Source organism: Protopterus annectens, chromosome 4.part1 (assembly GCF_019279795.1).
Source record: "Protopterus annectens isolate FY-2018-M chromosome 4.part1, PAN1.0, whole genome shotgun sequence".
NCBI classification, from domain to species: domain Eukaryota; kingdom Metazoa; phylum Chordata; order Ceratodontiformes; family Protopteridae; genus Protopterus; species Protopterus annectens.
This window is the reverse complement of record NC_056734.1, coordinates 766,708,723-766,735,980: the sequence shown is the minus strand read 5'-3', so window position 1 is coordinate 766,735,980 and position 27,258 is coordinate 766,708,723. Positions and strand designations below refer to the sequence as shown.

At 37.3% G+C, this 27,258-nt stretch overlaps 1 protein-coding gene across 1 annotated transcript in view; it reads left to right on the top strand.

Annotated features, from left to right (window-relative positions):
- The window catches only part of MME (membrane metalloendopeptidase), a 1,194,620-nt gene that overhangs the window by 552,064 nt on the left and 615,298 nt on the right, over positions 1-27,258 (top strand). The window lies entirely within an intron of this gene.

The following is a 27,258-nucleotide window of genomic DNA, read 5'->3' as shown; positions in this document are numbered from 1 at the left end:
ACAATATAAAACAATGACTATTAAAAAAAAAAAAAAAAAAAAAGTCACACATCTACGATATATAATGAGAGGAGATAAAACAGAACAGATGAATGAAAAGAGTAGAGTAAACTGAAGAGAGAGTTTTGCTGTGTTTTCAGTCATTCATTCACTCATTTGTTCATTTAGCTTGTTAGCCAACTTTTTCTATTGTTAATGTTTGACATGGAGACCTGGGTCTGCTTTATTATCAGATATAGACAAAGTGCATGCTGACTTTTGCCCAAGTACATGGCCAACTTATAGGGGTGTGCAAGCTCATTTTTAAATAGTGACCTGTACAGAGGTTCTTCCAGCGCAGATTTTCATCTTCTGGGGAAACCACCCCTGTGTACCACATAACATACAGGCTTTTCAACTGAAATGTCAAGTCGTCTTTGGAAAAAAAATAAACACTCTCCAAGCTTGTTTGCAGCTGGTGTTCAACAACCTTCCATCACAAAATGCAATGTTTGTGACAGTGCAGAGTCATAGAAACACATGTTAAATCCACTTTAACTGGGATATACTGTGAGTATTCCTCAGTCAAGTAACTCATAAATTCTGTGATCCCTTGTGTTGCATTATATGAGAACTTAGAGAACAGACCTATACAGCTTATGCACAGTCTATACCCATTGCTGCATCTCTTAAAATCCTGTGCCCTTCTGATAACCTCAAGTTTGAGAACATTATTGCCCATGTCTGAACTCTTGTTGCTGTGGGGAAATCTCGTATTTCTCGAACTATGTTAAAAGTTTTGTATCAGTATTCGGTCTGAAATGTCTATTTCAGAAGTATTGACAGAAGCTCCTTACTCAAAGATCTTCCTTTCTGATTTGAGTGTTCATTCTGTCAACAGAAGGATGAGTTTTTGATGCTTGTATTTGATCTTTAATCCCCTGAAGGAAATGGATTTTGGAAAACCGTTACTGTAGTGTCCCAACACTGTATCACAACTCAGTATTTCCTTTCATTTTCTGAAACCTTTTTGTTTGGGCAAGTCAAACTAGCCACCTGTTGTGCTCCAGGACTGACAGGTTATTTAAGAGTAAACTGAATTGCATGCTACATAGATTGAGTACGAGGTAGGAAATTTTATGTAGAATGTAAAAGACACCCATTACAATGTAATCGGCACGTGTTATAAAATGTATTTTATTTTGAATATTTTAACCCATTGGGTGTGTTTGTCTCAGCTTGGAAGACTGAAAATAAATTCTTGTTTCTGGTCTTCTAAAATGATTGAACAATTTGTGATAACTTGATAAGAGTTTTAACTATTTAATGGTTTTCACTTGTAAACTGAATTGTCTTGTCTGTTCCAGTCTATAGTTGTTTCATTAAAAGACAAAAGTGCTTTCTGAAAAACAAAAAGGGTCTAAATACTATCCACTTTCAGCTTCTTACTTTGTGTTTTTACTATATTGTTAGTAAACCACAATTCATTATCACATTATAACATATACACCTTTTCCATCTTTAGAGCCTTCATACATACTCAAAGAACTGTCCATAAACCTGACTATTTTTCTGGTTGTTCTTTTCTGCCTACCTATTTATTTTTATTTTATTTATTTTACATTTGTTTACCGGGCTAGTCCAACTGGGTACATTTCCATTTTCAGCAGGGGCCCTGGGAGAAAAGCTCCACATAGAAATAAACACAGATAAATTATCTACAAAAGCAAAGAAAGGAGGTAGAAAATACCAGGCAAAAACATGATTCTAAACTACATTAAACTAATCATGCATATATACTAGGTAGGACATCAGCCAATTTCTATTGTAGAATACAAGATAAGAGTTCTGTTACAGTAAAACATCTATGGAAATATACAGTACACTCAGCAATTAATTACACATCCAAAGTTATTTAATAATTTGTTACAGTTACTACTTGCAAAGGTGCTTTTGATAGAAGCTTCACAAGGGGAAGCAGTAGAGAATGATGAAAGAAGGTAGTATAAAAGAATAATTAGTGGAATCACAAGATTAGTCAGGATTGATGCATGGGCATAACCTGTGTGTTTTAAGATGTTTTTTAAGCTTTTGTTTAAAGAGGAAGGGGGAGGGAATAGAAGTTAGAGAAGTAGGTAGAAGATACCAATATCTACCTATGGTATTAGAGAATAGGGAGTCACCAGCGACGTTGTTAGACTTAGTTAACCTCACAATAAGTTTGCATGAAGACCATAAGGAATTTAGGTTAGTATAACGGGTGATAAGGTTAGAAAATATAGGTGTGTTATTAGGTTGGTGAAATGTCCTATCAACAAAGGTGAGTTGGGAAAGTGTCAGCATGTTGTTTAGTTCAAGCCAGTTTAGTTGCTGTAGGTTCTGACAGTGGTGAGTTCTGAATGGGTTCCCGGTAGCAAATCTGGCAATGCTATTGTATGTGTTAGCTAGTTTAGTGAGATTATTTTTCTTTAGGTTAGTGTATATGGGTGAAGCGTAGAGAATAGTAGAAATAAGATGAGAGTGAGCAAGTGTAGTCTTGGCTGTTGGAGTTAAGAAGGTTTTAATTCTGTAGAAGGAGCCCAGTTTTCTATTTACGGTTTTAATAGTGTTATTAATGTGATTATCAAAGGTGAGGTTATTGTCGATTGTGATACCTAACAGCTTGGTGGTAGAATCAGGGGATATATGGGTGCCATTATTGGATATGATAGAGAATTCTATGGGGTAGGACTTACTATTAGGCCTAAAGAGCAGGAGTTTGATTTTTTTGGCATTCAAAAGGAGGCAACGTTTCAAGAACCATGCCTCAACTGTGTTAAATACATTCTGTGTTAGTGTTTGTAGTTCAGATGTGGTTTTACTAGAACATATGAGTGTAAAATCTTCTGCATATTGTGTGCATGTAGCTTGAGGTATTGCTACATGTAGGTCATTTATGAATAAAGAGAAGAGAAGAGGTCCTAGAATGGAGTCCTGAGGAACACCAAGAGAGACTGGCAGAAGGGATGAAAGTTTGTTTTCCCAGAGATCTGCCTGTTGCTGAGGTAGGAAGTGAACCAGTGAACAGCCTTGGGGTCTAGAGAAAGAGATTCTAGCGTTTTTATGAGCAGGAGGTGGTTTACCATATCAAAGGCTTTTGACAGGTTTATAAAGAGTGCTGATGAGAGGATGTTGTTTTTGCGGTTTCTATTGATGTAATCGGTAAAGGATAGGAGAGCTGTGGTGGTACTATGAAATGGCCTAAAGCCATGCTGGCAGTTAGGCTAGTAAGTTATGTTGAGTTAAGTGGTCCATTAGCTAGTGGTGAATACATTTCTCCATAATTTTTGCTAAGGGTGATAAGAGTGCTATAGGCCTGTAGTTAGAATACTCATTGGAGTTACCTCCTTTATGTAAAGGGATAATGTGGGAGATTTTCCAGATAGCAGGGATGGTTCCTTCATTGATGGTTCTGTTTATAAGGATGGATATGGGATAGGCAACTGCTTCAGCTGCTTTTTGAAGGTATGCAGATGGTAACTGATCAGCAGAGGGGGGTACAGGGTTTAAGTTTTTGGATGAGTTTTAGGATATAGGTAGTAGAGATGGGTTGTAGTTGGAGTGTAGGGAGATTAGGAGAAGTGGAGCTAGGGAGGCTAGACTTGTCTATGGAAAGGTGACAGTGGATTACAGTAAGTAGATTTTATTTCTTATATTTCTCTTTCAGACAGATTAATTTATATCCCTGTCTGATGAGACACTTTCTTATGAATCTGTTTCTGCCAGTTGACGAATTCATAACTCTACTATAAATGTCTCTCCCCTTGCACCGTATTTGGTTATATCAGTCGTTCTTGCTGTTGCTGCTACTTAAACATTTGAGCGCATACCTTCTATTTCTCTTGTCCACTCTTCCGTCCTCTCCGCAACTCCTAATGATCTCATATTGACCAATACTATGATTAAGTACTGATTCTGGCCATTGGCTTTCCCACAGGTATTGAATTCTGACTTTTTTCCTAATTTTAGCCTGATTGACATCTGAAAGTGCCTGTCACAGGAAAACCTATTCTCTCTAGATTCTCTGTCATTTGCAATATAGTGGATGTGGGCAACTTGCTGTCTTCTTTCTTATCAATAGTTGAGTTTGTGAGCAGCTGAATACCTGCATTTTGGTATTTTGCATTTCAAAATGTTGAGATGCAGTCCTCTCAACTGAGTTTGATATTTGTCAGCATGTGTTAATGTCGAAAATGTTTTTCATTTGCCCAGTCCAATATAATATGGACGTGTATAAATGTGAATTTACTCCTATCCAAACCACTTTAAATCACTGCTTGTATATTGTAGACTATTAATTAATAAGAAAGCAGTTGTATCTTCCTTGTAAGTATGGGCTTCAATGTGCTGTCACACTTCTACTGGTAATTTCTGATAGCTGAATGACGCCTGCAGATTTAAAGCAAAATATGTATATGTGCATAAAAAATATATATATATATATATATATATATGTACATAATTTTATATTTATGTGTGTATATATATATATATATATATATATATATATATATATATTTTTGTGTGTATATATATATATATATATATATATATATATATATATATATATATATACACATACATACATACACACATCTCTCTCTCTCTCTCTCTCTAGATATATATATATATATATATATATATATATATATAATGTGTGTGTGTGTGCCCATATTCATACAGGTATATTTATTTATATATATATATATATATATATATATATATATATATATATATATATATATATATATAAAATCAGATACACTTTTTTTCTATAGAATAACTCACATTTGTGACCAGCCTGCTGCAGGTTCTTGGGAAACTGCATAGGTAAGTAATTCCTCCCTTGGATTTTTACAGTTTGAACTGTTTATAGAATAATGTTGTAAACACTGTTTGAACTGACATTCTAGACCAGTACATTGCATCTTGAGCTCTTTCCCTTAGATTTTACTATTCCCAATACTTGAGTCGTGTATTCTCTCGTATGTCTGCTTTCACAGCAGTTTACTGTTATTTCATCATTTTGGTTTTGATCATTAAAGTTTGGCTGTAAATTACTTCCTTTTTAAATGAAAAAGATGACTGGATTGCTTTCTTTACTGAAGATTTTTGTTCTGGCCAACCTCCAAGGTAATCTTTTTTGCATAACTGCACTTCTAAATTCTTGACGGTAGATCTCTAAAATACATTTAGTCTTTTTTTTTTCTGTCATCGGTAACAATGGTATTAACCAAAGCAAGTTCCAGTTCTACTGGAAACAAACGCAAAAAAATCTTCTAGTACTTGCAAAAAATGCTTTGCTCAGCTTATCTAGCATATGTACTGCTTTGCCCAGTCTGCATTTAAAGTCTTCTGCAGAGAAAACAATACCGTTTGTAATCTTAGAGAAGATTTGTACAAAGACTTAGTTGATGTTCTTTGGAAGTGTTTATGTTCTCTCTTTCTCTCCTTGTACATCTTTGCCATAAATGCTGTCATGGAAATTCTCTCCCTCTGTCTCTCTCTCTCTCTGTCTCACAGACACAGACTCACACACACACACACACACACACACACACACACACACACACACACACACACACACTCTGAGTATATCTGTTGCATGTGTTGGTTAAGGATTGTGACCTGGAGTCAAATTTTTTCTCTTGCAAGACCACAACTACTAATCCACTTTGACTTGGATCCCAGCAATGCATTTCAGCAGAGATGACTTTCTTACAAGCTTCATCAGTACTTTGAGAGGTAAACCTTTACAGTGTGTGTAGGTGTTGTAGGAAATGGATCAAATGTATGTAGGGAGATATTCAGTATGTACTGAGAGTTTGGTTGGTGTAGCTGGAGGGGGTGAGAGAGCAGGTAGGATGATGTATTGACACTGAGGCACGGATGTGATATGGAGAAGACCGTGTGCTAGGATCAAAAAGAAAATGTACTTGTTTGCATTTATGTAACTGAAAAATGTGTTTAGTGGAGTAAAGCACTGATGGCAAAATGACCAATCTTAGTTTCAGCTCAGAAATGCAAAGAAAGATAGAACTGCATTTAATGAGAGATTGCAAGAGTATAGTAAAAATAAGAAGCACAAAACAGCCAACAATGCTCCTGAGTAACCAGGTCCTGTAAATAAAACAAGTCCAACAATCCAAACAAAATAGCAGGACTCAGAGATGACTTCAGGTTCCAGTATCAAAACGTTTAATAAAACACAAGCTTTTTCGTAGGTAAACCCCACTTCTTCAGATGTCTTTACAAATCAATTAAGATCATTCCCCCTTCTTATACATACTTATCAAGTCACATGATACACCAATTAAGGTTTCATTCACATTTAAATCCATCAGTGACATAAATCAGCATCAGACATTAATATTTCTAAAATACACATAATAAACTTTCACATATCAACACATAAACTAATGTAGTTCACTTATAAAAAAACACATGTATAAAACTTGTAAGTAGCCATGTACTACCTAAAAAAGTGGTCTGGACTTCAATTTAGGTTGTATTGGGACATATTCATTAAGGCCATGGCTAGTGTCTGCTCTCAACCTCACTATCCACTTGGTTTCTAACTTCTCTGTGGCATTACGTAAGTCACCACCTCTGATATTTTCAAAAGTCCTTCCTATGGCCAAAAATTTAAATGTATGTTTCTCATCACTGCTCATAATAAGTTTAGCCAATGTATTTATGTTATTCTTTTTACTAAAAGAATAGATATGCTACGTATTCTCTCTCTGAGAGACCTATCGGTCTTGCCTACATAAAATTTTCGGCATTCCACACAATGTGCCAAATAACAATATGATGAGTCTCACATGTGGCTGAGACCTTAAAATTATATGTTCTCTTCTCATCTGGATATTCAAAATGTGAGTTAATATCTATATACTTGCAGAAAGAGCACTTGCCACACAGTCCCTTCAACATCACTGACCCTATTCTTCATTTTTGGGTAGCATGACTGTCACTTCAGTGATTTACTAATTTTTTAATACACTTAGGTTCTGTGTCTATCAGATCCCTGATATCTTTATCTGTTTTCAGGATGTCCTAGTGCTTCCTGAAAATATTCATGTAAGTATGTACATTGCTAGAGTAATAAAAAGGTCCTCTTAACTTACTATTATAATTGTCATTCGTGTTCACCTCTCCTTCATTATACTTCTTAGAAAAATGAGGCTTGGCAACAAGCCAAGTTGTCCTGGGACATCTTCAAGTAGGTGCTAGGTTGATATTAATGGGAGTTCAATGGGTTGAGGAGGTGAAAGGGTTAAATGGTGGGAGGGTTGATTGGAAGGAAATGAGATCAGGGTGGGAGCTGTTTTAGGGATTTATGAGTATAGCTGGGTAAGTAATCACATTTTGGCGTGAACTTGCTACACTCCCACCCTCCCCTTTTGGCGTGAACTTGCTACACTCCCACCCTCCCCTTTTTTGTTGGCGGATTGGTGAGATTGTGGCTATTTTATTCCGGTAGGCAGAGAAGAGGGACAAGCTTGCCCTCTTCTGTCCCCCTCTGGTGTCTGGTGGTGCATTTCAAGGAGTTTTTGTTGAATAGATAAGTAAGCGGAGGTAAGGACGCTGCTTATTTGGTTTGAAGGTAATTCAGTGAATGGTTTAGTAAGTGAGCAAAGGTATGCACACTGCTTACTGGGGCAGGATGAGCAGGTTCACTGTCCTGATTAACATTACAAGGAGGTTTATAAGTAAAGTAAGTGAGCAAAGGTATGGATGCTGCTTACTGGGCAGGATGAGCAGGTACGCTGTCCTGATTAACATTACAAGGAGGTTTATGCTGTGTTTAGAATCAACTACACTATGTCCAGTTGTATTTAACAAATTTTGGTAATCAAAGCTATGTTATGGAAGTTTTAATAAAGGTCGTCAAATGACATTCGTTGTGTTTATTGAAGGGGACCGGGACAAATATTGTTTAGCTTTAGAATCCCTTAATTTCTTTACTTCATTCACACTAGCTTCATTGCTTGTTCATTATATCCCCTTTCTTTCAGTTCAACACTGTCTCAACCTGATGAAGAAAATCTTCATCATGCACATTCAGTCTGGAAGCCCTATACATTTGATTTTTCACAACATTTTTAAATATATAGGGTGGATGCATGCTATCATTCGAAAGAGCATGGTTTACATGATAGGTCATCCTATGTTGTTTAGTAAAAATCCTACCATTTTCATCTATTTCTATACTCACATCCAAGAAGTCTATACTTTTCGTAGAATAGGTATAAGTAAAAAGTAAGAAAGATTTACTACTATTGATGTACTGCTCGCCCGCTTTAAACCTTTCAATTGTTCTTTCCACAAAATAAAAAGGTCATCTACAGACCTTCTAAAAATATATATATATTCTCTTAAAATGGTTCAGAAAGCACAACCTCACTCTCCCACATGGCCATAACAGCATTGGCGTAGCTATTGGCACACGAGGTGCCTATAGCTATGCCATTGCTCTGCCAAAATAACTCTTGTCCAAACAAGAATACATTGTTCTCTAAAACAATTTGGAATAATTTACTTATCTCTTCTACTGTCCTGTCATTAACATGGAACATATCTCCAAGACATTTAGTTGTGCTATCTACACCTTTCTTATTTGGTATTACAGCAAACAGAGACACTACATCGAGTGTCACTAAAATACAATCTACCTTTTCATGGCCTATATTAACAAAGAAATCACTCAAAAAATGTTCAGTATGTCTTAATATATGACGAATTTCATTTATTTTTAGGTCTCAAAAACTTCTCTATGTAGATAGAAATGGATTCCATACACCAGTTCCTGTCTGATACTATTGGTCGCATGGGGGGTGGGGAGGGCAGTCTCTGTTCTTATGGACTTTAGACAACCCTTGTATAATAGGAAGAGTCTGATGTGGAATCAAAAAATAAACAATTCATTACTAATACTTTCATTTTGTAATATTTTAACATGTTCTTATCATCCATAATAATTTGCTGAACCACATTTCTTTTAATTTTTGTATAAAAACCACCCTGGTTAAGGATATCAATCATAGCCTGATTGTATCACTCAGTATCTAATACCACAGTAGTATCTAATACCACAATAGGGCCGCCTTTGTCAGCTGGTCTAATCACAATTCTATCATTATTCAGTAGACACTAAAGAGAAAAATATTCATTTTTAGTTAAATTGCTTCTACTCCTAAAGTTTTTATTAGACACATTAGTAGATCCTACCTTATAAATCTCTTTAATGCATAATCTCTCAAAGGCATTTACCAATGAGGTCAAGGGCGGTGTGAATGTACTTGGCTTCTTAAACACATTGCTAGTATTAACTTGATCTTTCTCAGATGATTTAAACATTAATTTCAACATTATATTGTCGCCTCACAGTTAGACGTTGCCCGTTCGATTCTCAGAGCGTCTTCTGTGTAGCGACATGCGTGAATGGGCGTTCCTTCGTTGAAGGTTGTGCGTTAGGCCCGGCAAGCCAGTACGTAAAAATCCACTGCCAATAATTAGCGGACCGGAGTTCCGCTGTGGCGACCCATAACCGGGAAAAGCCGAAAGACACAAACAAACAAATTTCTAGTAAAGATTTTTATATCAAAAGCTACTTCAGTTAGTTCAGAGTGCCTGGCTGGGATGAATGAAAGTCCTTTCTGCATAACCTGGAGTTCATCTTTAGTTAGTTCATGTTTGGACAAATTCCAAACTAAGCTTCCTTCACGTTGAAAAATGCTTTTTTGATGTTGCCTGTACTCATGATATTACTTTCTAATTTTCTTTTCTGCCTGCTCCAGCTTCTGCCCCTCTGTCGCTGGTCTTTTGCTGTTTTAGTTCTCTCACTGGCAATGGAAAAGACAGTTTTTTCTGGTCTAAAGGGAACCTGAACGCCATACTAGTTTCCATTGTAACATTTTGAATTGCTGTAGGAATTATGTACTTGTGCAGTTACTTGTAATGGTCTCCTCCTAGCACTGGCCTCAGTATGGACTTCTGTTGCTTACCCGTGTGCGCTGAAGTCATCACACTCTTCATTTTTCATTATCATTGGTCATTACATTCACTCTGGTAGTGGCTGAGGATGAATTCACCTTATCAATCAACTCTGAAGCTTCTTCCTGATTCGCTGAGTGCTCATTCATTGTAAACGTAGGATTTTGTGAATAAGATGACACACCCCTGTTCTCAGCAAACCTCAGCCAAGACAAAATATTTCCCTGTTCAAAGTCCTGCCGATCTCTCACAATTTTCCTTATTTTTAGTTTTGTCAGCTTCCTTTCATATACTGACAGTGAGTCAATGGTCTCAATAACATATTTATCAACAACTGAGACCTCAAACAAAGAAAGCATCTCAGCATACTGTGTTTCAGTATACAGTGTTAAATTCGGTATTTCCCTCTCTGCAGATGCTATTAACAGCTTAGTGTAAGATGCACTAGCTGTAAGATTTATTTTCTGCCATTCAGATGTAAGTTCAGCATCACAATTAACATGAGAGGGCATTTTCAAAATCCGCAGACCTGTAGGAACCAGTCCCTCTTTTAAACAGACTTCCATATGATACTTTTCATACTGATAACGTTTCAGTTTAAAGAGATATTTCTCCAGCAAATGCAGCTTCTTTTTTAGTACTGCTATAGCAACTGTGTTTGTATCATTGTCTATGCCATCAAACACACAGTCAAATAGTGGATTAACATTATGGTTTATAACCTTTAAAAGTAAATTTGTACTCTTGGCATTAGCTCGTTGCCGGTTAACAGGGTTATAATCCAATTCCACAATTTTTTGTCCCTCAGCCATACTCTCAGGAGCTATGATGGTAAAAAATACAATGTTCAACAGAAAGCACAAAACAGTAAAACAATGCTCCTGAGTAATGAAGTCCTGTATAGAAAACAAATCCAACAATCCAAATAAAACAGCAGGACTCCGAGATGACTTCATGTTCCAGTATCAAAACGTTTAATAAAATACAAGCGCTTTCGTAGGTAAACCCCACTTCTTCATATGTCTTTACACATGATACACCAATTAAGGTTTCATTCACATTTAAAGCCATCAGTGACATAAATCAGCATCAGACATTAATATTTCTAAAATACACATAAAAAAACTTTCATCAACACATAAACTAACATAATTCACTTCTAAAAAAAACTTACATGTATAAAACTTATAAGTAGCCATGTACTACCTAAAACGTGGTCTAGACTTCAAGTTTAGGTTGTATTGGCGCATATTCATTAAGGCCATGGTCGGTGTCTGCTCTCAACCTCACTATCCACTTGGCTTCTAACTCCTCTGTGGCATTACGTAAGTCACCACCTCTAATATTTTCAAAAGACCTTCCTATGGCCAAAAATTTAAATGTATGTTTCTCAACACTGCTCATAATATGTTTAGCCAATGCATTTACCTTATTTTTTTTACTAATAGAATAGATATGCTCACATATGCTGGAAGGAGGTGGATCCATATCTGCTTACAGGAACGCAAGGGTTATAGCTCTGCATTAAATTGTCAGTTACAGAAAGGTGTAACACAGGTTGGCAGTAAAGGGATGCAAGCCATTTGCAGATGTGGAACTGACTGCATAAATCTTTTTTTTTTTTTTTTTTTGAGGAGACATCGTAGCCATCGTAGCCAGCTGCAGACAACTCTGTGTGAAGCACAGTGTAAGATGTCTTGGATTGGGGCCGAGGTGTTAGGAGCAGTGGTTTACCCAAGGTAGTGATTTGTGCTACTGTGGGAAGTGTGATATGACCACTGTCGGACAGGACTGTGTTGCTATGTGTGCATTTGTTTCATATATAGAATATAGCGGAAAATATGATGTGGAAACCGAACATAGGTTAGCAGATGCTGGGTTGATGTAAATATGTAGAACATGGGATGGCCACAATGCATTCACACAGGTGTGCGTAGGCTGCTGTCAGGGTGCATGCTACAACACAGGCCATACCCATTCTTCTCTACTTTGATGCTATAGGGACCCGTCCATAACAGTAGGAGTGGCAGTGCCTGCACTTATTGGTGGTACAGTAGGCACATGGTTTACTGCACCCCACTGCACATGTTACATATATGATTTGTCCATGCACTCTCCATAGCTCTTTGTCTACATTTTCAGGTTCTGACATGGAGTCAAAGGAAAGAAAGCACCTAGAAATGTTCTACTAGGCGTAGCAGAAGTGCTAGTGCGGCTGTCCTTGAGCCTGGACACTACTGATAAAATTAACCATTTTGTGACTGTGTTTGTGCTGATGGTGTCCACAACAGGGACACTATCTTTATCTTGTGTATTTGTTCCATGACATTGCACATGAGTGGATTGCCGTGGATAGGGGCTTCTTTGTCTCAGACCATCCTGACTGCCACAGAGGAGTTCTTGTTCTGAATTGGAGAGAGAGAGAATGGTGTTTGATTCTTTTACTGAGACCTAGATAGGGGTGCTGAGAGGAATGAATGGACCTTCATATGTCTCTTAGCCATGCACCAGTGTGGTATTACCCCACGTCCGAAGCAAGGTTTGGGAGAATGCATATGCCATATGTACAGAGATTCTCATTTTCAACAGTGTCATCCCTTCCTCTATAAGCACATCTGTAATGTAGTCAAGATGGCATACAACTTGAGGTTTGTGAGTTTATTGATTATATCTATGAAAAGAAAGTAATGCAAGTGCATCATAAGATGGTGGTATTGTCATGCACTAGCAATGTAATGCACAGGTGTTACTCTGTTTCCTTTCATAGTATCCGCAGTTATGCGATCTTCCCCCATGGAGCAGGGGAAATGCCTTGATAATTGATCTGTATTAGCACTGATGGTGATGATGGCTGCCTTATGGTAGTAAAGTCAGAGGTCATAGCTGTCAATAATCGTGACCACAGATGGCAAACTTTTACCCAAATCCAGTTCCATAGCCCTGTCACCTTTGTAAATCCACCCTCACAAAAGCACAAGTCATGTAATAACAGGTTCTGTCGAACACATATATTCATGATGCGCTATTGGTCCTTGCCCATGCACCTGTAGTAGGCAACAGCCATACCTCTCAATCTGAAAACATCAAAAGTCTGGACAAGGCCCATGTAAAATAGGTACAAATCTGTACACTGATTAACATAACATTTGCATACATACTTATGTAACCCCACCCACTCCAGTGGAATTGTGGGATACCAACATTCAAACGCAAAATGAAGAACAGACAACCAAAATATGACACCTGAGTCCCCCTACAGCCATTCCAATGTTTCATTACCTGGCTATTTCGCCCCATTTACCATAAACACTGTGTGCATACTGTTTTACTTCTACAATGATTATTTGGATTTTATTTTTTACATTTTATAGCACAATGCACAAACACTAATAGACATCTGCTAAAGAAAGTAATGCTGTCTCACAATGAAAATAGACTTTGCATTAAAACTTTTATGCCCTAGAAACTCGCATTCATTGAAACAATATTGAAACCCACACTACATCCAAAGAAAATGTTTTTGGCCAGTGATGGATAAAGATTGCCTTTGGGCTGTTTTCAAATCATTGGCCCCTTGCACACAAAACAAGAAACAAACATGTTCTTTGATGCACCTTCCTGACTTTATTAAATTATATTCCTTGTATAATCCAGCACACTTGTTGGAGCGCATTTTAAATTTATTGTTTGAACATTTTTCCAATAGGCAATGAAACAAAATGCATGAACCAATAATTACAAAACTGCCCAATTCAGAACATTACCATCATAAAAGTGTAGTTCCACACCCACACAATATATAAATAAAAATAGAATGACAGTAGTGTAAACCACAGGCATCTTGCACAGCTTCACACCTATTTTCAATTTCAGTTTTTTTTTTGGGGGGGGGGCAAAAGGCCAAAAACCAGGAGAACAGTTTAATTATTGCTTGTATAATTTTGAAAAGTTGCTAGAATAAAATGCTGGTACCATCATACATTTCACTGCCAAGTGCTGAATCCAGGACTCTGTGCACTACAGTTAGAGCAGCATACCACTATGCCATTGCCAAATTAGCAGTTTCCAGAAAGATAGGAAGACTGAAACGTAAATGGCTATCATTTAGTGAATTCATTTCTCACTTCTTAACATATCTGTCAACCTCTTAGCACAAAAAAAACTGGACAAAGCCAATAATGGGGGAATACAGCCTCAAAATAGGGACACATTTCAATTACTGATCTTATAAACTTAGAAAATTGCTAGAATAAAAGGTTTTGTGTGTTACCATTTATTTTCTGAAGAATATGAAGTCTGAAATTCAAATGCCTGTCATTGCCACAAAAATCCTGAAAACCAGAGATTTTATGAGGAACAGATTAAAAATATGAAGCATAAATTCACAAGTTGGTGGCTAGGGATTTTAGGCTCTTTTTACCTTGTACCCAAGTTACAGGGTTTGAGCCTGAGTACCTCTAGCCACCAGGTGTATTAAAAGTGGGAAACACACACGCACACACCCTTCTGTTCATAAATGATACCTGAAACATAATCAAAACTGTTCGCAGAAATCCTTTCCATTCACCACTCTGCAGTATGTGCAGCCAGACTGTAAAAATTACTTCTCGAGTGCAGGCAGGCGGAATAAAATAAATAAGAGAGTGCAGCCAGAATAAATAAAACATTTCACCGTTCTCTGTTCATAAACGATACCTGAAACATAATAGAAACTGCTCGCAGAACAGATACCTGAAATAGATTCTCGAGTGCAAGTACAGCCAGAACAGAATCCTTTCCGTTCACTGCTCTGCAGTACCCAGGACTTTCCCACAAGTGCAACCAGACTGTAAACATTATTTCTTGAGTGCAGCCAGAATCAATAAAACATTTCAATGCTCTGCAGTACCCAGGACTTCCCGCTTGCAAAATGTTCACCTCTCTGCAGTACCCAGGACTTCCTGCTCACAAGTGCAATTCAAAACAAAGCCAGCTGCCCCTTGAGCTCAATTCTGACAGGCTGGTAGCCCCGGTGGAGCTGACATCATTGCACAGGAGATGACGTCAACTCAGAAAGCGTGAAAAAAAATTAAAAAAAGAAAAGCTGGGAAACATTCGGAAATGTAGAGGTGCCACTCTGGAATCATGGCACCCCATTATTTGGACCCTAAAACTCTGTAAAAACTGAGTAATGCAGTATGGTTGGGAGGTATGGCAACTGCTCATTTACAGAGAGAAGGAACAGGAGTCAGAAGGAGGGCCAGTGGCCATCACTGTCATACTTCTGTTTTTTGCTGAGAGGAATGTTACAATATCCGATGAGAGATGATAGGTGTACTATGTGGACTGCATAACAAGGTACAAAACAGCTATCTATGCACTCCATTTGCATACTGGCCAGGCACCTAGGACCTCTCCTGTCTCTAAACACCATGGCCAATGTACTCGCGCGCACACACATGTACGCACACATGCAGACATGCATACTTCACCCTCTTACAGGAACCATGTCCCATGGCATGTATTCAGAATAGTTATCCATGCTTCATATCTGATGTAGTAAACCTAGCTCCCCAATATCCTATGGGCATATCAGATACTCCCATTCACATCCTTGTAACCCCCACCCCACTGCTGTGCCCATTGATAATGTCTGTCACTGTGACCCTCCCCATTTGAACTCACAGCTGTGTTATATAGATAGATGATGTCTGATACATAGTGTGGTCAGTAAATGCTCACTAAGGCATAGCTTAGGTGTAGTATTTCCTGCATCATAATTGATCTTTGTTGCACCTAATCAGACCAATAGATATGGAACATGCACTCCCTCTTTGTCAGTGCAGCACAGTATTTCACATGGTTCTGAATGGCATGGCCTTTTTCCTGAGACAGTTTTCCTGATACTTTGTCACCTTTACTGCCTGTGTCTCCTGTCTTTCCTGTCCTCTTGTGGTGGTCCTCTGCTCTAGTTGTCTCCTTTCAGTCATGTTGTACAGCATCACACACATTGTGCATATGTATTTAACATTTGTGTACTGGGAAAGTCTGACTGGGACAGAGCCCATTTTCAGTGGAGGCAGTGGAGAAACGCTCCAGACACATGTCTTTGCTGTCTTGCTCAGGTCTCTAGAACATACCGCAGGACACAGCAGAAGAATCTAGATGAAAGGTCATCAGTCCAGACAATTGCTTGACCACATTTTGGGTCTCTTGACAGTGCAGTGTTGTATGTTATCTTAGCCATGTTTTGGTGTCCTGTGTATAGCTTCTCTGCATAGCCAGAATCACCAACAGTATGTCCCTATGAGAAGCCACCCTTCACAAAATTTTAGTATAGGTTGGATGTGTGTCAGATGTATGAATCTTGGGAACTGCTTACGTGGAGCACAGACAAAAACCTTTCCAGCTGATGTACCATTGTCCTTGTGGACCCAACAGGATATTGATGATGATGTAGGTGCAGTCTGCGATATCTAGCACCTCAGGAAAATGGTCTGTTTTATACAAAACCTGAATTATAATTCTCTTGTCTGTCCTTGGGAACCATATATGCTACTCCACAAGGAACTGGTGTAGGATTCCTGAGGGTAATACTGAAACACACCCACCATGTGCCTATATGGTCAATGGAAGGTCCCTGTAGTGAAAACAGTCTGCACTTACCAACATATTTTACACACACCGTAAGATTCCGTATGAGGGTAGCATATGTCTATCAGTTGTCATATGTGTCCATACAGTAACAGTCAACTAAGTCCCACTAATGAAGGTGATGATATGTTAGGTGCTACTGTACCCTTCTGCTATGTGCCGATGACAGCACATCCCATCATGGAATAGCGGCTGTGAAAACATCTCCAAACATATGGTGTGTATCTATGACAGCTGCTACACCTAGCATTGTCATGTGTTCTCTCTCCCTGCTCATAAGAAATCTTACTTTACAATGTTGCTGTCAGCTGTGACTGACGGTGTACTTCCTTTACATTTCTGAATCACTCTACATATTGTTTTTTCTGGTTTGCATCCACAATGGATCTTCCTAGTATAACATTGCTTATTTACATATCATTATATGGCTATTAACATATAATGCTGACCATTCAGTTTCACATGTTTTGAACCATAACAATATTTGCGTCTGATCAGTCCCATACTGCTCACTGTCACACTTCTAGCAGTTTTGCCAATGCATTGTGCATTTTTTTTTTGAATGCTGGAGATGGTCTTTATGAAGTTCAAGTCAACTTCAGAAAGTTTTTAGAGTAACCTTGAAGTGAGTAGCATCATCCAAGCTGTCTCGTTTTATATTTATAGTCTTTGCATATTCTATTACATTTTTGATTAAGTTAACCTGTTCAGCTAAAATGTCTTATTCAATAATAAATTGTTTTGTTTTCTCACTTGGAATTCATGCATGCATGCAAACATTTGAGGAAAGATGATCTGTCATTCCTCCATGTTTGTTAGCATGTAAGTTTTTGTTTTATAAGCTTTAACCAGTAAATACCTATACAGCATCTATGAATGTTGTGGAGTAAATTGTTCAGTGCAGCAGTTTGATAAAGACATTTTAAGAACTCAGACCTTCTTTGACTATTCATGTTTATCTAGACATAACTAATCCAACAATGTTTGCGACAAGTCTCCAGGATAACATCACTCCACAGGTAGATATTAGATACAGATATTATTATACACTTTCATCCTAAACAATTGGTGGACTTCTGAAGACCACTTTAAACAATAAAAAAAACGTTTTAAATAAATGTCAGACAACATATGATCAAATGATCCATTACTAATTTAAAAGGTAAATACTAATCGTAGGTAATGTCATGGTCATCATATATCCATGTGTGTGTGTGTGCTCGTGCGTGTGTGTTTGTTCCTTATCTGTTAACTCTATCTCTTGGGGTTGGGGCTTACAACTAAAAGGGGCACTGTCTAGCCGTAGTTTATCTGTTTATTGTTAGGAGTGCTTGCAGTCCTAGTACTGCCCAGATGATTTGTGTGAAAAACTGAGTCTGGGTCTGTATTAAATTACTAAAAGTGAGAAATGAAGCAGTTTCAGAAACCTGCTGGAGTAGCTCAGCCATATGGAATCATATTACTGAAATATATATTCTGAATGTGTAAAGTAAATAACTTGCTTCTTTCAGATTGATGCCAACCCTCAGAGCATTCAAATTTTCCATAAATCAAACTACAAAGAAAAAATTTGCAGCTCCAGTGTTATTTGAAGTGCAGCTTCCTGTTACCATTTTGTGTGGTCCTGACCAAGCCCCAACATAAAACCATGTACAAATTACAGACACAGACTCTGTAATCCCTTATATGTCAGGCCTGTCATCCCTTTACCAAAGTTTTTTTTTTCCATAAATCTATCCTTCAGTTCCTCTCGTATCTTTTCATCATCTGTAAATGAAATTATCATCCCCCCACATGTCTCAACTGTTTGCTTCATAATATTCACTATTGGTTTTACTATTTATAGTATTTTTGCTTTTTTTTCTCATTCCTATCAACATTACATGAATGCATTCCTGGACATTTTAACATAAAACATTTACAATATGCGTTAAATAAAAGCAAATGGTTTCCAATGCCTTTTAACAAAATAACCAACCACATGTTTTGTGGAAAGCACATTTAATCTTAGCAATTTAGGGGATTCACTACCTGCACCTCAGTCTTCATTGTAACTGTGCTAAAAGTGCACTGCACCTTAAAGCAAAGGCCATTGTAATAATGCTAAAAGTGCACTGCACCTTAAAGCAAAAGCCATTGTAATTGTGCTAAATGGAATGCACATGCAATCATAGCTATGTAGGTGATTCACTACCTGCATCTCTTCATTGTAATTGTGCTGAAACTGCACTGCACCTTACAGCAAAGGCCATTGTAATCATGCTAAATGGAAAGCACATGTAATCTTAGCCATTTAGGGGATTCACTACCTGCATCTCGGTCTTTATTGTACTTGTGCTAAAACTGCACTGCACCTTACAGCAAAAGGCCATTGTAATCATGTTAAAAGTGCATTGCACCTTTAGGCAAAGGCCTTTTTCTGCTCACAATAAACATAGTCAGCTAACCTATGATTTGGCCACTTGTACAATTTTTGCACAATTAACCATGACTTGTATGGGGTATGACATAACATAGTTATTTCATTAATGTTCCTCCGCTGTGGTCTAACTTGAAAACAGTTTGTGAATTATTCTTTTGGTACATGAATTGATGTTTTTATTATAGTATGTAATGACTGTATTAATGTTTTATGGTTTGTGATGAATATTACAATTTACCTATCTAAATAAACACAGTACTGCATTAAGTGCTTAGTAATTCTGGAATATGCCATCAGGTATACGTAATAAAAATCCTGTAACATATGTTTGCAGTTTACTGATCTCATAGGCTAGAAAGTGTCTACCTGTCCCTTTGATGACCTGGTTCACCTCACATTCTGGGTGTTAAAACTTTGGCCAGAGTAGTAAGGTTGAGAAGACAATGCCCGGCTATGACCAAATTAGAACCAGAGTATGACAAAGCAAGCAAGCAAACAGTGAACAATCACAACAACATATAATTGTGACAGAGCTAAAGATTACCCCCCCCCCAAAATAAAAAAAGTGGTTAACTACTTTTGTCTGAGAAAATGTCACTACTTTGGACTAGAATTGTTTTAGAAACATAGTATTATATAAACCACTTCAAATGGTCTAAAACCAGTTGCACCAGTCATGTTGATACAGGTGTCAAATGTGATCATTTTCCATTAACATTTAGTGACGTATTGCAAATAATAATAAAACTCATATAAAAGCATTCTTAAACAGCTGCTAGCCCCTATCCCATTGCCACTTCAAAATTTACTAACACTAAAACAGATGAAATATTGGTTTCCTGCTTCTTCTTCTGGCTTTTTCCTGGTTAGGGGTCACCACAGCAGATCACCTGTCCGCTCATGATTGGCAGTGGAGTTTTACAGTGTCAAGTTGCCAACCCGGCGCCCAACCTTCCACAGAAGGCACACACTCACACCTAGGGCCAATTTAGAGTGTCCAGTTCACCTGCAGCATGTCTTTCGGATGTGGGAGGAAACCGGAGCACCCGGAGGAAACCCACGTGACCACAGGGAGGACATGCAGACTCTGCACAGAAGGCACCCCAGTCAAGGATCAAACCAGAGGACCTCTTGCTGTGAGGTGGCAATGCTAACCACTGCACCACCATGGAGTTAGAATATATACTATGTAGAAAGCTGGGTTTCATTGGGTCTGTCACCCTGACAAAGAAACAAATGTATTTACTTACTTATTGAGTTCAGTATACAGATTTCTTTTACATTTTTTGTGAAAAGGCAGCATTTTTAGATGATGGGCTATATATCCTATTTCATTGATTCTCATTAGTCTTATAGAAATTCTTGATATTTCACATTTTAAGAAGTGCTGCTGTTTAGCTGAATGTATCCTATACAGAAGTGAGTGGTTTTGCAAAATACTAATTCCACTTTCATTTAAATGTTGCTTACTTGAAAGTACTGCATTGCATACGGAGCTGTTACCTGTTGAGTAAAAGCTTTGGTTTATGTTAGAGTATACTGTATGCAAGTCTGTAATATTGCTCAATGTTGGCTGCTTGCTGTTGGCTGTAAAAGAACTAAAACTTCATAAAAACAAACCTTACATGTAGCCTTTTTAGTTGAACTGAATAGATTGTTTTGATTTGAGGGCTGGTTTACTTTGTGAAAAGACAGTCTTTGTGGTCAGAGCTGGATTTAGCACAAGGCAACATAGGCACCTGCCTAGGGCACTGAAGTGGAGGGGGTTATATTCCATCATTGAAGTACAGGGGTGGCTCACAGTACTTGTCTACTGAACTGCAGCATGCCATTTTTTTAATTGTATCGTTTTAAAAACAAAAAATGCTTTGATAATTTATTGGATCTTAGTGCATGCATGGTAGCTCAAGTCGTTCTATCTTGTTTTATGCACATGCGTGAAGTTCAGATTTTTTTTTTTCAAGTAAAGCAAAAAGTCAGTAGGTGTTTTCAAAACAGTCCTGCTTCTGTATGGGCTACTTGGGAAGATAGGAGCAGTAGTAAGCAAATATTTTACCATCTTCTGAAGTTACATCCAGGTGACTTGTGCATTGGACAGTCTGAGATATCCTGATTACCATTACAAGGCAAAAATCATTGTTAGAATTGGAGAAGGTTCCATGTTGTGCACAGTGTAAAGCAGAGTGAGCACAAGAATGGCTTCATATACTTATAGAACGCGATCAGTTAAAACATAAGGAACTGTGTTCTGGTATTAAAAAACTTTGTTCTGATTTGACAAATGTGGTTCCGTTGCCCGTATTTGATGATTTTCTTAAACAAACCAACTCAAAATTGAAAGAGTATGAAGTGACTTTGGTGAACAGGAAGAAGGGGGAACTATTGCGGGACATTCGTGATTATGAGTCTAACAAGGCTTTTTTATCCAGGACTGAACGTTCCAAACGTCGCAAACAAGTTAGGTTTTACCCAGATGATGCGGTGAATCCACCGTTCAATTCCTCGGCCTCAGAAGGAGGCTACACCTCGCACGAAGAAGAATGGAATGATGGCGATTTTCCAGGTCTCCCAGCAGCTGAGCAGAGGGACAGATTCCGTCATACTTTTCGGGGGAACTCTTCTTCTTCCTCGATTCCTCCAGCCCAGGGACAAAAACGGACTTGGGAACAGTCTGCAAACCCAGGTGGGCAGCGTTTTGGACAAGGGTGGTTTAAACGGGGAAGGCGGTAACTCTTGTTTTGTGCCTAATACCAATGTAATGTTCAATGCAACTGAATATTTAGTTAATTTATCGAGTCACATTTTTAGTGATATTGAAATGTGTGTGCTAAACAAGGGACTTAAATTTGTCCCTACGGTGGTTACGCGTCTGTATGACATACAAGGTGATATGTTTTCTTTCTCTAGAAAGCTGCATTTGAAACATTTTTTTAGTAAATACAGCTCTTCTGTATTGGAAATGGATGAAGAAAGTTTAGATAGTTCTATAGATAGTTTTTATTCATGCATTTCTGAAACTGAAAATAATGCATATTACATGTTTGATACTTCTAATGTTCCTTCTTATAGCACTTTCATGCCTGAAGTTCTTAATGGGGATGTGTGTCAATTTGTTAGCCTGGTGAATCATTTTTCTGAGTTAGCATACAAAGATTTCATGAGTAATAGGTCCAATATAGTTTATAATATGTCTATCCAAGAATGGAAAGCTTTATTAACTTTAAGTAAGATGGATGACATTGTTTTCAAACCATCTGATAAGGGTAATAAACTGGTGGTTATGAGTTTTCCTGATTACTTGGATATGTGTATGAAACATCTTTGTGATATTAATACATATAAGGTTGTGGAACCTGAAGTTTTTTTTTACAGCTATTAATGAATACAAGGAGTTGATTAATAAGGGACTAAGATTGGGCTATTTTTGCCAGTCAGATGTTAAAAAAAAAGTTTCAGGTGGAGGGCTGTAAAATGGCCTTGTTTTACTGTCTGCCTAAAATTCATAAGAATTTGCAAAAACCTCCTGGTAGGCCGATAGTTTCGGGGTCAGAGTATTTCCTTCATAACCTGGGTGTTTTTTTGCATCATTTTTTGTCCCCTCATGTTACTAAATTGCCTTCATACATAAGTGATGTGTTTGATTTTTTGAACAAGGTAAAAAGCGTCAAGATAAATCGTGATATGATATGGGTTAGTATTGATGTAAAAAGTTTGTATACAAGCATTAGACATGAATTTGGTTTAGAAGCTTTAAGGTTTTTTTTAGGAAATTCACCTGCTTCAGAATATGTGATGGAAATGGTTCATTTTTGTTTAACTCATAATTTTTTTGAGTTTAATAATGTTTTATATCATCAGCTACAAGGTACAGCCATGGGGGCTTCATTTGCCCCCATGTATGCTAATCTTTTTATGGGTTTCTTTGAGGTAGAGGTGATTTATAAACAAAGATTTTTTCAAGAACATGTTATTCAGTATTTTAGGTATGTTGATGATTTAATATTTTTGGTTGATAGTAATAGAGATGAAATTATTGAATTTTTTAATGAAATTAATGTTAACAAATACCATATTAAATTTGATGGACTAAATATTGGACATATTATTCCCTTTTTGGATGTAGTGTTAGACATTTCAGATGGGGAGAATATTGTAACATCGCCCAATAAAAAATTTGAAGGGACATGCCAGAATTTACACGGCACGAGTGGGCACCCCTCCCATACAATTGAGGCTTTACCCTATGGTGAAATGTTACGTATTTCCAGACTTTGCAATAGATCTGACATTTTCCATAAAGAAATGTGTCTTTTGGTGGAATCTTTTTCTACCCGAGGCTATAGCAAGAATGTTTTGGAAAAAAGTTTTACAAGGTTGTGGACAGGGGTTAAACCTAGACATGAAAAATCTATTTACCATAGGACTTGCAACAGGATACAACAAAATAATGCAAGCTTAACCAAGGAAAATATTTATTTTGTAACTACTTATGGATGTTTTACCAAACAGTTTCTTGACATTGTTAGCCAATTTTGGCTTTATTTTTGTTCTCTTAGGAATGTACAACAATGGCTTAATATGAATATTAAGTTTTCCTACCGTAAGGGTAAGAATATAAAAAATTTTCTGGTAAAATCTAAGATTATGTTGCCTTCCTTAAGAATGTATATGGAACCTGTTAGAGTTGGGACTTTTCCCTGTGGGAAATGCAAGGCCTGCAAACACATTGTATCCAATTTTGACTTTATTAATAAGGTTAAATTTGACAGTCGGGGTTTATTTAATTGTAATTCTGTGGGTGTCATTTATGCTCTACAATGTCCTTGCAACAAGTTTTACATCGGAGAAACAAAGAGGGCATTTAAAATAAGATTTTTAGAGCATTTAAGAGACATTAGAAATTGTAAGGAAGATAGCCCAGTTGCAGCACACTTTTTAGAAGCCCACAATAATTGTAATGATGGTTTGAAAGGAACTATTCTGGAACAAGTTTGTGTATCTAAGTTTAACAATATTAATATTAAAACTGTGTTAGTGCAGAAAGAAGCTGTATATATTTTAAAATTTAAAACCATGTTTCCTTTTGGGCTAAATGAAGAGCTCAATTGGAGAGTATTATCTTGTTAATATGTTGTTCAAATTGATTAATTTTTAATCATTTTATTATGGCTGTGTATATAAGTTGCTTTTTTATGTAAGTGTTTCATTCTCCTTGAAGGCTTTGGCCGAGACGTCAGAGAGCGTCAGAGAGAGATTTTCTTGTGTACAATAAATCCTGGTGGAACTTGTTCTTGTTGTTTTTTCCTGTTTGGTTTGGTTCCTGTTGTTCCAGTTTGAGCACAAGAATATGTTTAACTCTGCAAACTGCTCCTGATTTTGCAGAATTCCTTGAGTTTGACTTGCATTTTTGCCCTGCTCATTGCAAAATTGTTGGTTGTCTGGTAAATCAGTGAGAATTACTTGCTTAATGTTAAAACAGAGTAAGAAGGTCACAGAGAAAAAACAATCAGTAAAAACTAAATGAAAACTCCGTGCCTCTGATACAAGAGGTTTGAGAGGTCACTCAGTGGAAGTTCTAGCTTGGCTGGAGTTTTCATTTACTTTTTACTGATTGTTTTTTTTTTTCTGTGTGACCTTCTCAATTTTTGTTTTAGTTTGTTAGTTGGGATATTTTGCAGTCACCCTAATGGTAATTGACATCAGCTGGGTATAACAGCCCTGTGTTTCTTAATCTTACTCAAACACACTGCTTGTGCTGTGCTGATGAGGTCATAACAAGGCCAAAATATGCATATCCACAGCTAGTGGGGTTTGGCTTTATTGGCCTGGAATTGTCCATTGAAATGACTTAAAGAAATAAGTCATGGGTATTCAGAATCGCCATATAGCTGAAACAACTGATGTTCATAAGGGTCATTTTCATATATCCCATATGCCTCTGATACAAGAGGTTTGAGAGGTCACTCGGTGGAAGTTCTAGCTTGGCTGGAGTTTTCATTTAGTTTTTACTGATTGCTTAATAATGTTCAGAAAATGCATGTTGATGCAAAACCAGTTTTAAGTTTTTAAATGTATTAGAATAATTAAAATTGCCAGTGATTTTTAAGTCTTTATCCCCCCATAATTCTTAGCTTTGTCCATAGTTCTTGAGCAAAGAAGCTGAGAAGTATGCCTGCTATTTGTAAAATGAGAATTGATATAGAGAGGTGAGCACCATAAACAAATTTTGGGTATGTACACGTGTGGTTGCAAGTATATACTTCTCAACTGTACTTAATTATGATGAGCATTCCTAATTTTCAGTTTTAAAATTCCCATGTTCCTAACGATTCTGTATTGAAAGGGTCTGTTGCTCATTCAGTGTTAAAGATATTTTAACATATCCATAGAAAATAACAGCGAGTGATGTTACTCCATCAATCCGTCGCATTTATACTGAGCATCATAGTTAAAGTTTTTGCTAAGCGTTTCACATTTTTCTCATTTGTTCCACTTTGACAGATAGTATTCCACAACGTAGATAAAAAGGTTGAGAGTTGCATGTAAATGAGTACATGTTGATTTAAACATGCATTGAAACACAGGTGATCAATGGTAGCATGTTGAAAATCCACGTAAAAATTTCACAGAAAAAAATATGGCAAAAGGCAACAAGCAGTTTCCTTTTAGGATCAGTTAACCAAAACTCTACCAGTAAATTCAGTATTACTTTGTCTAAATAGTGCTAGCATTACTGAAAGAAGATTTTTCTAAGGTGAGGTGTAGGGCTAGGGTTAGGCTCATGATTAGTGTTGGCATGCATTTGTGAGGATGGCGGGGGGCTTCTCCCATGTGAATGTGTATGTGGTATTATATAGAGCACACTGGTGTTAACTGTTTTTCAAGCCATTTCTAATTCTGAGTTATTTTCTCAGTTTCTGACTTGAGGAGGTATGCCCTATAATGCATAATATGTATTTTGTAAATGTGTACAGCCATACTTTTGGTATATATTGTCACATTAAGTGCAGCAATGTATCCCCCTATCTGACTAGAATTACACGGGCATGTTTGTAATAAAAAGCTTTGCAAACGTTGTATTAATACCCAGCCACATACATCTTCTGATGTCCCTCTCTAATGTCACTTGGGTGCTTGTGCGGGGCTGTATCCATAGACTTTAATGGATGGTCCACAGAGAATGTCCTGTGGTGTGCAGCCACACATACCCTTGCCCTTTACCATCACTGAGGGCAAAATTCAGTTAACTTTACTATGATATCAAGGAAGGAAATTAAATTGTTGTTTTTTTTTATTTTGAGGATTGTGTCTTAAAACTGACACTAATTGCCACCACATCCAGTGGTGTGTAAGTTACATGTACAAATGTGACCATGCAGTTTAAACCATGCCTCAGTAACTGTGCAGATATCAGCATTCACTAAGCAGAGAAAAGCTTCTCCATCACCCATTTTACTGTTGGGCTTTCTGTCTTTTAGTAAAGCAACATTCACCTCTGACTTTATCTTGTCAGTTGTCATTTCCTTTTGTACTGGAATTTAGAGAGGCTTGAAAAACAGTATAGAAATGGAAAAATATCCTTTTCAGCACTTGTATTTCCAGGGGATAGAGGCAAAGCCTGTCGGAGATAAATCACTGTCTCTTCTCCCCTGTATCAGTGTAGATCAAGAGGGAATGAATCCCAGTGTATAACATCATGCCCTAACCACAAACTGATGGCTAAAATGTCATCATGATATTTAGGCACACTATCAGGTGATTGAAAGATTTTTCTAAACAAAGTTATTTTCTCATGGTTATTGCTATTGCTGTTCAGTAATTTTGCCATATCATTTGGCATATCAAGTAGGGAGGACCTTCTTAGACTGTTCACTCCATTGTCTACAATGACCACAACATAGCTAGCCTTAATCCTTTACATTTGAGATATGTGCCTGTTTTACTTACACCAGAGCCACTTACTGCCAAGATGTTTTAGTGTTTGTCAGGTAACATTGCCTCCCTTATAGTCTTTCCAGTCTGGCTTGCATCATTGCTGACCCCAGAAATTTTCTTGCAATGGACTCTTCCCACTGCTATGGTGCAGTAACTCTGCTGCAGTTAATTTTACTATATATTAAGTGAGAGATGTTTATGGAAAAACCTTGCACATATGAGCTCAGGTTCTAGCTTAAATAAATTTGTGA